The 13736-nt window shown below is 46.6% G+C and overlaps 1 protein-coding gene across 1 annotated transcript in view; it reads right to left on the bottom strand.

Annotated features, from left to right (window-relative positions):
- DOCK1 (dedicator of cytokinesis 1) overlaps positions 1-13736 on the bottom strand; it is a 570389-nt gene that overhangs the window by 189414 nt on the left and 367239 nt on the right. The gene's annotated exons all lie outside the window — the stretch shown is intronic.

A 13736-nucleotide genomic window follows, 5' to 3' on the forward strand; every position in this document is an offset into this window, starting at 1 on the left:
AATGCTCATCATGCGGATGGCGAGGACATTCTCTGGCACTGGGCGATTCTTTGCTGGGCACTGGCACAACCATCATGAATCCTTCCAGGAGACTGTTAGTCTACAGCTGACCAGAGAAAGCAAACCACAGGCCTCAGGCTTCATCTGACGGGCAGGGGTGTGTTTGAACCAGGGTCTGTCTAACTCTGTAGTCATCATACTTCTCCGTCTGCAAAGGGATCTCTTATCTGACACGACCCTAGTGACCTTGACAACAACATTACAGAACTGGAATTAACTTTTTTATCTTTTTGAAATCCCTGGTGGCTCAGACGGTAAAAGGTCTGCTCGCAATGCGGGAGACCTGGGTTCAATCCCCGGGTCAGGAAGATCCCCTGGAGAAGGATATGGCAACCCACTCCAGTATTCTTGCCTGGAGAATCCCATGGACGGGTGAGCCTGACGTGCTGAGGTCCATGGGGTCACAAAGAGCCGGACACAGCTGAGCGACTTCACTTTGACTTTCCCTCCTACCCTTCACCTAGGTGATGGTGAGTAAGACAGAAGGCTCGGGCCACCTTTAGCACGTGACATGGAGAACACATTCCGTGATGGAAGACAAAAGCAACCACAGCCTCACTGCTACGGACAGCGATGAGAAACGTCCTTAGAAATTAACATCAGGGAAACATGGGCTTCCCCTGGAGAAAGCAGGAGTTCCCTTTCAGATCAGACCCCAAGGATGGGGACATCCATACTGCCCCTCAGTTGTCTCGGTACCTGGTGGCTCAGATAGTAAAGAATCTGCCTTCAATGCAGGAGACCTGGGTTTGATCCCCGGGTCAGGAAGATTCCTGGAGAAGGGAATGGCTACCCACTCCAATAATCTTGCCTAGAGAATTCCACGGGCTACAATATATGGGTTGAAAAGAGTTGGACACAGTTAAGTGACTAACACACACACGCATGCATATATATATATGAGCATACATGTATTTGTTTATGTATATGACACGTATATTCATACATATTTGTTTTCGAGTGTTGTATTATATATATGGTTTCTTTAAATTGAGAAACCATTCAAATTCACCATATAGGCAGACTATCCATAATAAGCAGGATGTTTGCCTTCCCTCCCCTTTTTCTCGGTATGAGAGACTCACTTCACAATGCACTGGATATTGGAGAGCTTAGCTCCAGGAGAGAACACCCAAGCACTTGACAAACTCGGCTCAGAAATGCCAGGCCCCCATGAATCACACCGGGCAAACCATGGTTACCTCCAAAAGTGTCTCCCCAAAGGGCATTACTCTATTCCCTCTAAATCAAGCTTAATTTGTGGGTTTAATATCAAATATAAAGAAACCTCTCCAACATGTGGCCGGCTTCAGATACTCCATTTCCAAACCGTCTGCAGGTTAATGGCTAACTAGGAAACACTTTTGGAGAAGGAAATGGCAACCCACTCCAGTGTTCCTGCCTGGAGAATCCCAGGGATGGGGGAGCCTCGTGGGCTGCCGTCTATGGGGTCGCACAGAGTCAGACACGACTGAAGCGACTTAACAGCAGCAGGAGCAGTAGCAGGAAACACCCTGCACACAGTACCTCCAGGATCAGACGGGAATGAGGTGGCCGTTTGCGTTAGTGGAGCAACAATATTCAGCCTGAAGAGGCCAATCAGACTCCTGACTCCTAATCCCGGGGATGTTGGCTAAATCAGAAAGGCAGCCAGCTCCTGCGTGGCAGGGAAGGGGGAGCTTCTGAGGGAGGGCAAAGCTGTCCCCTGCCTCCCCGCTGCCTAGCCCTGCACAGCCAGGGCAGAGGAGGAATCATGAAAGAGGTGTGTAGGACAAAGGGGCAGAAAGGCCCCTGCGGTGAAGGCGCCACGAGAGGTATTGATGGCTCCTGCATGCATGCTCAGTCGCTCAGTCATGTCTGACTCTTCGAGACTCCATGAACTGCAGCGCACTAGGCTCCTTTGCCCATCAAATTTTCCAGGCAAGAATATCAGAGTGGGTTGCCCTTTGCTCCTCCAGGGGACCTTCCTGACCCAGGGATCGAGCCCATGCCTTCTGAGTCTCCTGCCCTGGCAGCTTTGACCAGCTGAGCAGTCAGGGAGGCCTACGGAAGGTTCAGCCTTCATCAAAGGAGCCAAGCCCTACAAACCTCCCCCCACCAATGCTTTCAACACACACAACCTACCCACTACATTGCAGGTGAGGAAGTCAACCAGAGAACTTCAGATTTTCTGGCTCTTGCATGAAACCTCACTATGTGTTTTCCCTTGAACACAATGAATCAAGAGAGAATACAGGCTGCTGTGTATCATCACAGGAAAAGAGAGGAGGGGGGCCCCCTAACCACTTCCAAACCTCTGCATCCCAAGCAGCCCCACGTTAGGGATGTGGTAGCCACAGGTCAGAAAAAAATGGGGGAAAGATCATTTCTGCCTATGAAAAATGGACTGAATACTGAGAAAAGTGCCAAGTGCTAAAAAGCTATGCGTTGATCAGATGGCTGGAGTCCTCTGGGGATGGTAAATATTTATATTCACAAATTTTAACATGTAGTGCTTTCTATTCCTTCTAAGATCCTGTGTACCCAAGACACGGAGTCAACGGCCACTGGGTCTTGAGCAGGGAGCAGGGCGTCTCTGATACAGCAATGGGGAAAGGCGCGGTGGGGTGCGGGGGCTTTTGTTTTGGAACCACTAGAATCCACTGAACTGAAAAGAGCAGGGCTGTCAGAGTTCATTCTCTTCCTAAATCAACCACACTGTAGAATCACACAAAATATTTCACTTTGCAATATAATTTGTATTTTCAATTTTCTTGTAGCTCTGGGAATTTGACAGGTACAGTATTAAGTAAAAACCCTCCTCTGAAGTCTCGCTGGAAAGGTTAAGAAGAAACAGCAAGCTCCAGCAGACAGCAAGCAACCCCCTGCAGCTGTCTGACCTGCAGTCAGCGGCTGGCTCAGTACAAACACAGGTCTCCCGTGCACAGTTTTATGATACACTGAGAACAGATTTCAATTAAGGAAATGCACTAGCTAATACAGCCTCAAAAGAATAAGAGGCTTCATTTGTTTATTGCACACCTGCATCTGGAGTTAGTTATTTATTTATTTGTGGACCTAAAAATAACAAGGGTAATGGCGTTTCATTCCTGGAAAAGAACCACTATGGAGTAGGTCATGTGCTTTATCAGCTGACCTTGTAATAACACTTGCTACTGACATTCATTCTTTTCAGTTGGGCAGTTAGTCACTGTTCGTTCAGCACCTACTCTGTGTTGGACAGCGACACTAAACTCAGCATCTCTGAGGATAAGTGACTTCCCCAACATAGCATCCAAGAGTCCTGCACAAATGCACACGATTCCGTGAAAACATACCACATGACACATGAAAGCATCTTATACAAACAAAAATGTAGAGAAGCTGTCATAGTCCTAACATTTCGAGTCCATGGAGAAATTATATCAACAATATTATCATTTCTTTATAGACCTACAAATGTATTACATATGTGATTTTTTTAAGTATTCCACTGTCAAGCTGAAGATGGAGACAAAATATTACTCAACTTTATTTCCGATCTTGTGTCTACAAAAGAGGAGCTTGACACATAATGATGTCATTCCATGTTCAATCTTCAAGATGATTTCATGTCAAAAACTGCATTTCCTGGAGCTTCCATATAGGAAAAACACTGAGCCTCACTATCTGTATGGTCACCATGCTTGTTATGACAAATTGACCAACAGGAAGTCCACTGACTTTCTTTCTGCAAGAATCCTCAGAGATTTTAAAATTTTATTTATTCATTCATGTTGATGGCCGTGCTGACTCTTTGGTGCAGTGGGCAGGCTTTTCTAGTTTTGGCCCTGCAGCACGTGGGACCTTAGTTCCCCGACCAGGGATTGAACCTGTGTCCCTTGCATCGGAAGGAGGATACGTAACCACTGGACTACCAGGGAAGTCACCTCAAAGAATTTTTAAAAAATTTTATCAGACAAAAAATTTTAATGTCAACCAACAAAAGCTACTATTCAGTAGGGTGGGGGAGAAGTCACTAAGAAAAAAGTGACTGCAACACACATCCCTGAAAGGAGGTTCAAGGATGCGTGGATAAAGAAGATGTGGTGCATATTACAAAAGAATGTCACTCAGCCGTGAGATAGAAGGAAATCCTGGCATTTGTGACAACATGGATGGACCTCGAGGGCATTATGCTAAGTGGAATACATCAGACAGAAGGATAAACACTGGATGATCTCATATGTATGTAGAATCTAAAACAAAATCCGTAACTCCCCCATAAGAGGCGCTCACGAATATTTTACACCTACGTGCCAGGCACCAGGAAGGACAGCCCTGGGATCTCCGATCTTATCAGTGAGATTCCAAAACCGGCCTTACTCTCCTCATCACGTGGGCCATTGCCAGGGCTGGAGCATCTTGCAGGGCATCTCTGGGAAAACCGTCTTCATTCTTCACCCTATACAGGAAAGCTCAGCCCTGGCGACATTAGCAGACAGCTGCTGTTATTTATGTTAACGACTCCTGTCTTCACTGGGGTCATGACACAGAGAAATGGCTGAGAGAAGTAGAAATAAGAAGAGGGTCACTGAAATGGATCACATATTTCTATTAATTAACATTGCTGAGACTCAGTTTGCTCATCCATAAAATGAGGATAAAACTGACATTTGCTGGGGATGGTTCTTGCAGTAGGTGACTCTAATGTACAAGGAAGGGTGTTTAGCAGCATCACTGGATTCTACCCACAAGGTGTCAACAGTCCCCATTGATAATAAAATTGTTGTCGAGTATCCTCTAGGGGGCAAAATCGCCCCTGGCTGAGAACCACAAACAGATATCTAACAGGATGCTGGCTGCAGATGAGCATTCAATTGCCACGGGTTTCCTCCTCTACACATCCCAGATTTAAAAGGATGACCCTAGAGGGACTCGCATTGCATGCAGGCTTTCTTCTAAGTCCCAGGAACATCGGAGGTAAAAACTGAGGATGGAAAGATTTGGGATGCGACCTTAATAAAATGTATTTCCTCCATGAGAGCTGGACCATAAAGAAGGCTGAGCACTGGAGAATGGATGCTTTCAAATTGTGGTGCTGAAGAAGACACTTGAGAGTCCCTTGGACTGAAAGGAGATCAAACCAGTCAATCTTAAAGGAAATCAGTCCTGAATATTTATTGGAAGGACTGATGCTGAAGCTGAAGCTCCAGTACTCTGGCCATCTGATGAGAAGAGCTGACTCACTGGAAAAGACCCTGATGCTGGGAAAGACTGAAGGCAGGAGGAGAAGCGGGCGGCGGAGGATGAGATGGTTGGATGGCATCACCAACTCAAAGGACATGGATTTGAGCAAATTCCAGGAGATGGTGGAGGAGAGAAGCCTGGCGTGCTGCAGACCATGGAGTTGGACACAACTCAGGGACAGAACAACAGCATTTCCTGCTTTATGTTTTGCACAGAGAGCAGTCTCATGCATCAGATAAAGAGGGTGTTTGGCTTCATTCCTCCTAAAGTGAAGTGCATCCTCCAGCATTAAGTGTCTGCAGGGTGGCCTTGTCGACACCAGCCAAGAGCTCACGGCAAGGTGTGCGCTGTCTCAGAGAATCCTTACACCGATTTTGCCCTTTTAAAACTTTGCTCTAACGGAAGCTTCCCTAAATAAGAGTCCTGGCTAAGAGTGCTTCATCACTGCCATTCCTTGGAGAGTACTCTGATTTTTCATCTCAGGATTAAATAAAGAGGCAGTCTGAAAAGCTGGTATAAAGTATCTATGCTGTGTGCAATAAATTGGTTATCAACAACCAGGTAAAAGCTGGAATTATCTGTTTTAATTTTAGGCCAAGTTTAATTATTAAGCAAAAGCAGGCATGCCAGGGAATAACTATATGGAAAATAATAAAATAATTTATGGTAATGTCATGAAGGATAAAAAGCACCCTGCGTGTGGGTGCCCCGTCCTGCCGTTGGGACGCAGACGACCATTCCCAGACCCAAGGCAAGAGTTGTCCTTGAAGCCTGGTGCGTCACCATGGCCACCTCTGCCCCAGAAGAAGAGCTCATGTGCTTCTCGGTGAGACTGGCCAGGAAGGTGCTCAGTCACAGTCCAGGTGAGCCCAGCTCCAGAGGCAGGCCTGGGTCTCAGCGCCTACAAACTGGGATCTGAGCTGCAAAACATCTCTGCTTTAGGCCAATTTTCTGGGAGAGGACCAGGCATTCCCAAGGGGCACCAGTGGAAAAGAACCCGCCTGCCAATGCAGGAGATGTAAGAGATGTGCGTTCAACCCCTGGGTCAGGAAGATCCCCTGGAGGAGGGCATAGCAACCCACTCCAGGATTCTTGCCTGGAGAATCCCATGGACAGAGGAGTCTGGCAGGCTACAGTCCATGGGGTCACAAAGAGTCGGACATGTCTGAAATGACTTAGCACGTCTGCACACGTTGGGAGAGGATTAAGGTTGCCAGAGTGATATTATGAAGTGTGTGAGCTAAATAAAATGCCGGCATGCTGAGCTCTTGGGAAATTTTCATTCCAGAATGCTTTCATTATACTGACTTTAAATTCCCGTTTCTTCACTCAAAAACAATACATATATTCTTCCTTTTGGTCCTTAGCTAGTGGTATTGTGGCAGAGTTTCTGTCAGCTACTGTATACTATTTCCAAGGGAGAAATGATACTTAGGTGTGCTTAAAATCTTCAAGGCACCAGATACGCTAAACCTCAAAAGGAACCCCAGTCATTTTCAAATAATAAGTTACAAACATCAACTAAAAGCTTCCGGCAAAGAAAGGAAAAAAGATACTGAAAAGAAATGATTCAAGAATCTCTTGAGCCCCAATGCTTGATACCCTCGCTTTGAATCTGCACAAAGATTTCATCTCCATGCCTTTTCATGGGAGGAGCGTTTCCTGGAAGGAGACTGAGCTGGAAACAAACATCCTGACTCCCAGACCGGCCCGTCTGCTGGCTGGGGCTAGTGCTATGGCCCTCGAGGCAGGCCTCCAGAAAGTGGGGACCCCCACCTCCCTCCCTCCCTCCCTGAGGCAAATGGTCTCCGATCCAAGCCCAAGATACAGCGCTGGCAAGGACCAAAAATCTTCCACAGCAATGAAACCAAATAATACAATAACTGTAACCAATCTACTCTGAGAATTTGCCTGCTGAGCATTTTCACAATTTACCCTTAAGAAACCTGGCATCTCAGAGGTGGAATCTCGAAGTCTTACTGCTCTTTCCTGCCCCAACTATACACCAGATTAATTTTGGCAGACGCATCCATGAGCTTGCCTTCCTGGAGGTAGACACATCTGATGGAGACCATTTATCACTGGGGAAAAATGCATGTTTTCAAGGAGGGAAATAGCCAGATTGCAAGAACATGTATGGAGGGCTTCTTTGGTGGCTCAGTGGTCAAGAGTCTGTCTGCCAGTGCAAGAGAGATGAGTTCAGTCCCTGATCTGGAAAGTTCCCGCAGGCCTCGGAACAACTAGGCCTGTGCGCCACAGCTGCTGAGCCTGTGCGCTAGAATGCAGGAGTCGCAATGACTGAGCCCAGGGCCCCCAGAGCCTGTGCACCACAAGGAGAGAAGCCACCACAACGAGCAGCCCACTTACCGGATCAAAGGGAAGCCCCCCTCACCGCAGCCAGAGAAAAGCCCGCACAGCAACGAAGACCAAGCACAGCCATAAGTAAACAAGATTATATAAAAAAGCATACGTGGAAAATTGACCCAATGAAAGGAGCCATACGCGATTCTAAGTGTATAAATATGTACTGCATGCATCAGGTTGGGGGAAACATAATGCAGTGTGTTGATGGGTTGAGCAAAACACTCCTTGGTCCAAAAATGCTGGACTCACAGGTGAGGGAAGGAGGAATAGAAATGAGCCAACACAATCAAACAGAGGTAATCTAGAACCCAACCGTGGGCCCATTATGATAGATTGTTCTGCCTCCATGCCGCCACGACCCAAAAACAAGTAAAACCCAGACACACGAAATCAATAGCAATGTGATCTCATAAATTCCAAGTTGGGAAGAAATTACAGTGTTTTGTTTTTAAAGTATTTATTGAGTTTGTTACAATATTGTTTCTGTTTTATGCTTTGGCTTTTTGACCTCAAGACCATGTGGACTCAGTTCTCCAACCAGGGATCGAACCGGCACCCCTTGCACTAGAAAGGTGAACCCCTGGACCACCAGAGAAGCTTCGATATTTCAGTGTTTGAAAGTACAAATTTAAGATGAAAGCCTGACTTCAGATAAAGTCAAACTAGATAATAATTTTGATTGGTTGGTCTCCAGTATTTGCATGGTCAACAACTTGCCAAGACTAAATTGGGTAGCTCAGAAAATCCACTACATTCAAGAAGCTTTAGGACAGGTCCAATGATGACCGCCTGCTCTTAAGGGTCAGTGTGCTGACCCAAAACATCTCAGGCACATCAAAACTGAAATACTAATGCCCTCCATTTCCCGTGGGCACAGTTTTGAGTTCTCAACTGATTCCTTTATGGTGATACTCTCTTGCTCAATATGTTATACATAAGGATCTTCACCATAAATTGCCAGTCTTCCCTGACAAACTGCAAGGATCTTTTTTATCAGCCAGTGAGAATTTTGCAACCCATTATATTTTCCTTCGTGCTTCATCTCCCAGGCAGCTTCAAGCATTTTGGCTTCTCTAGTTTCCAGTTTTCTCTATCATTTTACCTGGTCTATTTTATATCCACAGTCTATGAATCCTTACTTGCAAAACATACCAAGTTCTTTATGAATGTACATAGGATAATAAATCACAAATTATAAACATAAGCTCCTTTAGGCCCCAGCTGAACATGGACAAAATCAAGAAGAAGGAGACACAAAACCTACACCAACAGAGAAGGACCCCGGAAAACACTGATAATCACAGCTGCAAACAATGAGACTTCTGAGGAAGTAAAAGTGATTGTTTAGTTTATTTTTCATCCTAAGAGAAGAGGACCTGGGGAGAAGCTGAATCAAGGTAGCTGAATTTTAAAAAGTCTGCTGCAAGTTTGAATGGTGGACAGATGTAAGAAAGGTTTCATTTCCACATAAATAAGAAAGTCTAATTCTAAAAATCTGAAGATTACACCCAGTTCTGCCCCTGGTTTCACCCCCTGGTACGCAGTGGAGATGCCTATCACAGGTAAATAAAAGCAGCTGATAACAAATGCTCCTTCAAGGCGAAAAAGGAGTTCAGTCAAACCAACAGACTCATTTCCTACCAGGTCACTCCTCTGCCTTAGAAATCTAGTCTGGGGACTTTCCTGGCAGGTACAGTGGCTAAAATCTGTGCTTCCATTGCAAGAGGCATGGGTTCGATCCCTGGTCGGGGAACTAAGACCCTGCAGTGCAGCCAGAAAAAAAAAAAAATGTAAACAATCTACTCAGGATTATTAGTCCACAAACACTACTGGGATGATGTCAAGCTCTGAGACCAAAAGAAAGCCACAGGAACGCAACCTTCATGTTAATAACCAGAGAGAACTCTAACAAAGCCACAGCATAATTCTTCACCATGAGACCAGGCTACACACTCCGCAAAGTGTAAACCTAAAAATTCCAGCTGATCCAAGTTCCAAACAGTGAAGGTCCAGGCTTCCAATCCCACCTGAGATCTTAAATGAAAACCTAGTGTCTGCTTCCCTCTGGGCAGATTAACTAGCACTTCTGCATGCTAACACTCAAGCTCACATCTACTGTATCTGAACCGTGCTTATCTTAAATGTCATCTCACCATCTGCCTCCCGTATATCCTAGAGCAGAGTTATAATGTCAGGCCATCACCAATCACTTGCTCTCTTGAATACAGCAGTTGAGTGACTACTGTCCTTTGGGATATTCATTATATCCTATAAATTTGATTCTTGATTTACAAGCTGTGGCCCCAAAACTAATGGAGGCTGTTTTTAATTACATTTTACAAGCCCCATGGACTGAAGAACAGTCCTATTTGCAGAGGCAAAGCTGAACAAGCACACGAATATTTAAGGGACCACAGAGGCTGGTTCTGTCAGTTTCTGAGCCGTAGGTGGTAAAGCTGCATGTCCAGCTGTGCTGTTAAAACTTAAATACAGACTCCGGAAGCTGCTGGGAATCACTGTTTATCCCAAGGAGGCAAGGAAGTCTGTGATGCCTGCTAGGAAGAGAGGAGCAGGCAAGTCTGGCAACATGTAAGATAACAAGCTCTCACGTTACAGGAATTTGTTGTTTAGTCACGAAGTCGTGTCCGACTCTGCAGCCTCAGGGACTGCGGCACGCCAGGCTTCCCTGTCCTTCACTGTCTCTCGGAGTTTGCTCAAACACATGTCCAATGAGTCAGTGATGCTATCTAATCATCTCATCCTCTGCTGCCCCCTTTTCCTCTTGCCCTCAACCTTTCCCAGCATCAGTGTCTTTTCCAAAGAGCGGGCTCTTTGCATCAGGTGGCCAAAGTATTGGAGCTTCAGCATCAGTCCTTCCAATAAATCTTCAGATCATGAATTCCTTATTACAGGAATAAAAAGGGGCAAATAGATAATGACATAGAAACAATGCTCTGTGGTATCTATGTAATTTCTACAGGAATTATTTTAGGATGATATTCTGTCCTAAAAGTCCACAGTAGGACTCCACAGAGCTCAGGAATGGATGTGATCCTCTGGAACACACACACACACACCCGTTTAATGGCACCAAAAAAGCTTAGTAGGAACTCCTTGATTTCTATGCTTAGAAGTCATTCAGGTTAAGTAGTAAATCTTACAGAAAAGTTATGTTTCAGAGTCTATAGGATTAAAAGCAAAGGCATATTTAAGGGGTGTGTGTGCTAAGTCACTTGGGTCGTGTCCGACTACTTGTGACCCCACGGGTGCCCGGACATGGCCACGCGGCAGGGGACGCAGGCAAGCCAGTCCACGTGCAGCTGCTGCGCACCCACTGCCTCCCGAGGGTGCCAGAGCCGCCTTTAGTCCTGCAGCTTCAGGACTGACGTGGCCGGCGTATCCCCCAGGCCTGGTCCACGTGCAGCTGCTGCGCACCCACTGCCTCCCGAGGGCGCCAGAGCCGCCTTTAGTCCTGTGGCTTCACGACTGACGTGGCAGGCGCATCCCCCAGGCCTGGTTAAACGCAGAACGCGCACTGTGTGTGCCAAGTCGCTTCAGTCGTGTCCGCGTCTGTGCGAATCTATGGACTGTAGGCCACTGGGCTTCTCTGTCCATGGGATTCTCCAGACAAGAATACTGGAGTGGGTTGCCATGGCCTCCTCCAGGGGATCTTCCCCACCCAGGGATCGAATCTGAGTCTCTTATGTCTCCCGGGTTGGCAGGTGGGTTCTTTACCACCAGCACCACCTGGGAAGCCCCTGAACACAGAAGCCCCTGCTTATTTCACTGCCGGATGGGAAAGATCGGACTGTGGTTTCCAGCTACAGCATCCAGCAGAGTAAGCAGAACCCAAGTTTCCGTGGGCATCCAAGACAGTGGGTTCCGTTTGTCAGTGTGTTTGTTTTATGTGGAAAACAGACCACTGAAAACATGAAAACCACAGCTCTTGGGCCTCATGCTAAGCTGTCACTCAAAAAAGTTAATCCCAACAGAGAAAAAGGAAGAGAAGCCTCGTGCTTTAAGTTCCTCACGTTCTGGGTAATGATGCAGATCACCAAAGGCAGCAGGTGGAAACCCAGGAAGCTGGGGCCAGGACCCCTGCTCTGAGCCGCAGGCCGCCCTTGTCTCTGCAGCTGCGGGACGCAGCTCCTGCGCCTCCCCACTTCTCTGGTGTCTTCAGATGCACCGAAGGAGGTTTCAGCCACAGCATCAGATGACTTCAGAGGGAGGACACTCACTGAGGCTCAGCCCTAGCAGAGGCCTGCTTAGAACAGCAGCTGCTGGTTCCCAGGGCCCATTTCATTCCTGTTGTCCCAGAAAGTGGGACTTCCCTGGTGGTTCAGCAGGTAAAGAATCTGTCTGCCAATGCAGGAGACATGAGTTCAATCCCTGGGTCGGGAAGATCTCTTGGAGGAGGAAATAGAAACCCACTCCAGTATTCTTGCCTGAAAAATCCTATGGACAGAGGAGCCTGGTGGGCTACAGTCCATGAGGTTGCAAAGAGTTGGACAGGACTGAACTAAGTGTGGTCATTCCAGACAGTATTGTAGCATCACCCAGAAAAGGCAAAGGGAAAGATCCGTGCCGCTACGAATCTGCTCATGGAGTGGACAAAATCATCAAAAAGAGGCAAAGTCATCAGGGGAAATGCAAATGAAAACCACGGTGTGACATGGTTCACATCTGCCAGAAGGGCCAGGATAAAAACGTCAATGACAGCAAATGCAGGTAAGGAGGCAGAGGAGACGGACATCTCTTCAGGGCTAATGGGGATGGAGAGCGATGCAGCCAGTCTGGCAGTTCCTGATAAAGCTAAACACGCAGCTACCATGCAATCAGCATTTATAGGCCACACTAGTGCAAACAGCCTGCCTGCCAAGGCAGGAGGTGCAAGAGATGCAGGTTCAATCCAGGGTCATGAAGATCCCCTGGAGGAGTGAATGGCTACTCACTCCAGTATTCTTGCCTGGAGAGTCCCATGGACAGAGGAGACCGTTGAGCTACAGTCCACGGGGTCGCACAGAGTCTGACAAGACTGAAGTGAATTAGCACGAGCACGGCATTTACAGCCCTGGGACATTTGTGCCAGAGAAATGAAGACTTAAGTTCACATAAAAACCTGCACAGGAAGTTCATAACCAATCTAATTGTAATAGAACTATCTGTAATAGCCCCAGACTGAGAATAGACTAGAAGTCCTTCAGTGGTTAAAAAAAAAGGTTAAACCATCTGTGGCACATCCACACTGTGGCCACTCTGCAGCGACGGGAAGGAACCACCGATACAACAACTTAAGTGAGTTCCAGAGGGACCCTTACTGTGAAAGAAACGTTCCGTGTCCTGACCATGGGGGTGGGTTTGAGAACACACACCACATGAAAAGAACTGTAAGAAAGGAAACACAAGCAGGAAGGCATAAAAGTCAAGCTGGCAAAACCTGAATAAGATGGCTAAGTTGTATCAATGTCATTCCCTGGTTGCAGTTCAGTGTTGCAGGTTGGCAAAATGTTATGGTCAACATTTTACCAGGGCCAAGGGCACACAAGCTCTCCTGTCTTTCTTCTTACCACTGCACCGACTATAAACCGACAATCATCTCCATAAAGCTCTCAGTGAGAAAGAAGGGGCAAAAAGAAATCAACAGACATTCCTTCTAGAAACCATATGTGATGGAGAACCCCATGATCTTTGATGGCACTTACAGAAATTATAAAACCCACGCACTAGAAAATTAATCAACAGCCCTCACAGGGAGATGATGAGCATGGCACACGCTTAATATTTAATAAGTATAATGAAAATGCTCATGATTTCTTTAAGCTGAAATATGTGAAATGCAAACACTCTTAAAAAGCCTCCCATAGAACTGAGAATCACTTTGGCTAATAAACACATATGGTTAAAACTGGATGGAAAACAGAAGCCCTGGACAAAGGCAGAGTGAAGGATGGATCATAGTCACGTTTGTCTTCTGGGGGGTGCAGAGCCCAAGTTCTCAACCCCAGAGTCCTGCGCTGACGTAAGAAAAGCACTCAATCTCCAAGCCCATTTTTCCAAAGAACCACTTGCGTCGCAGAAGCGGGGCCACCCTGTGGTACCCAGGC

The sequence above is a fragment of the Bison bison genome, unplaced genomic scaffold, assembly GCF_000754665.1.
Source record: "Bison bison bison isolate TAMUID 2011002044 unplaced genomic scaffold, Bison_UMD1.0 scf7180017864456, whole genome shotgun sequence".
Lineage (NCBI taxonomy): Eukaryota > Metazoa > Chordata > Mammalia > Artiodactyla > Bovidae > Bison > Bison bison.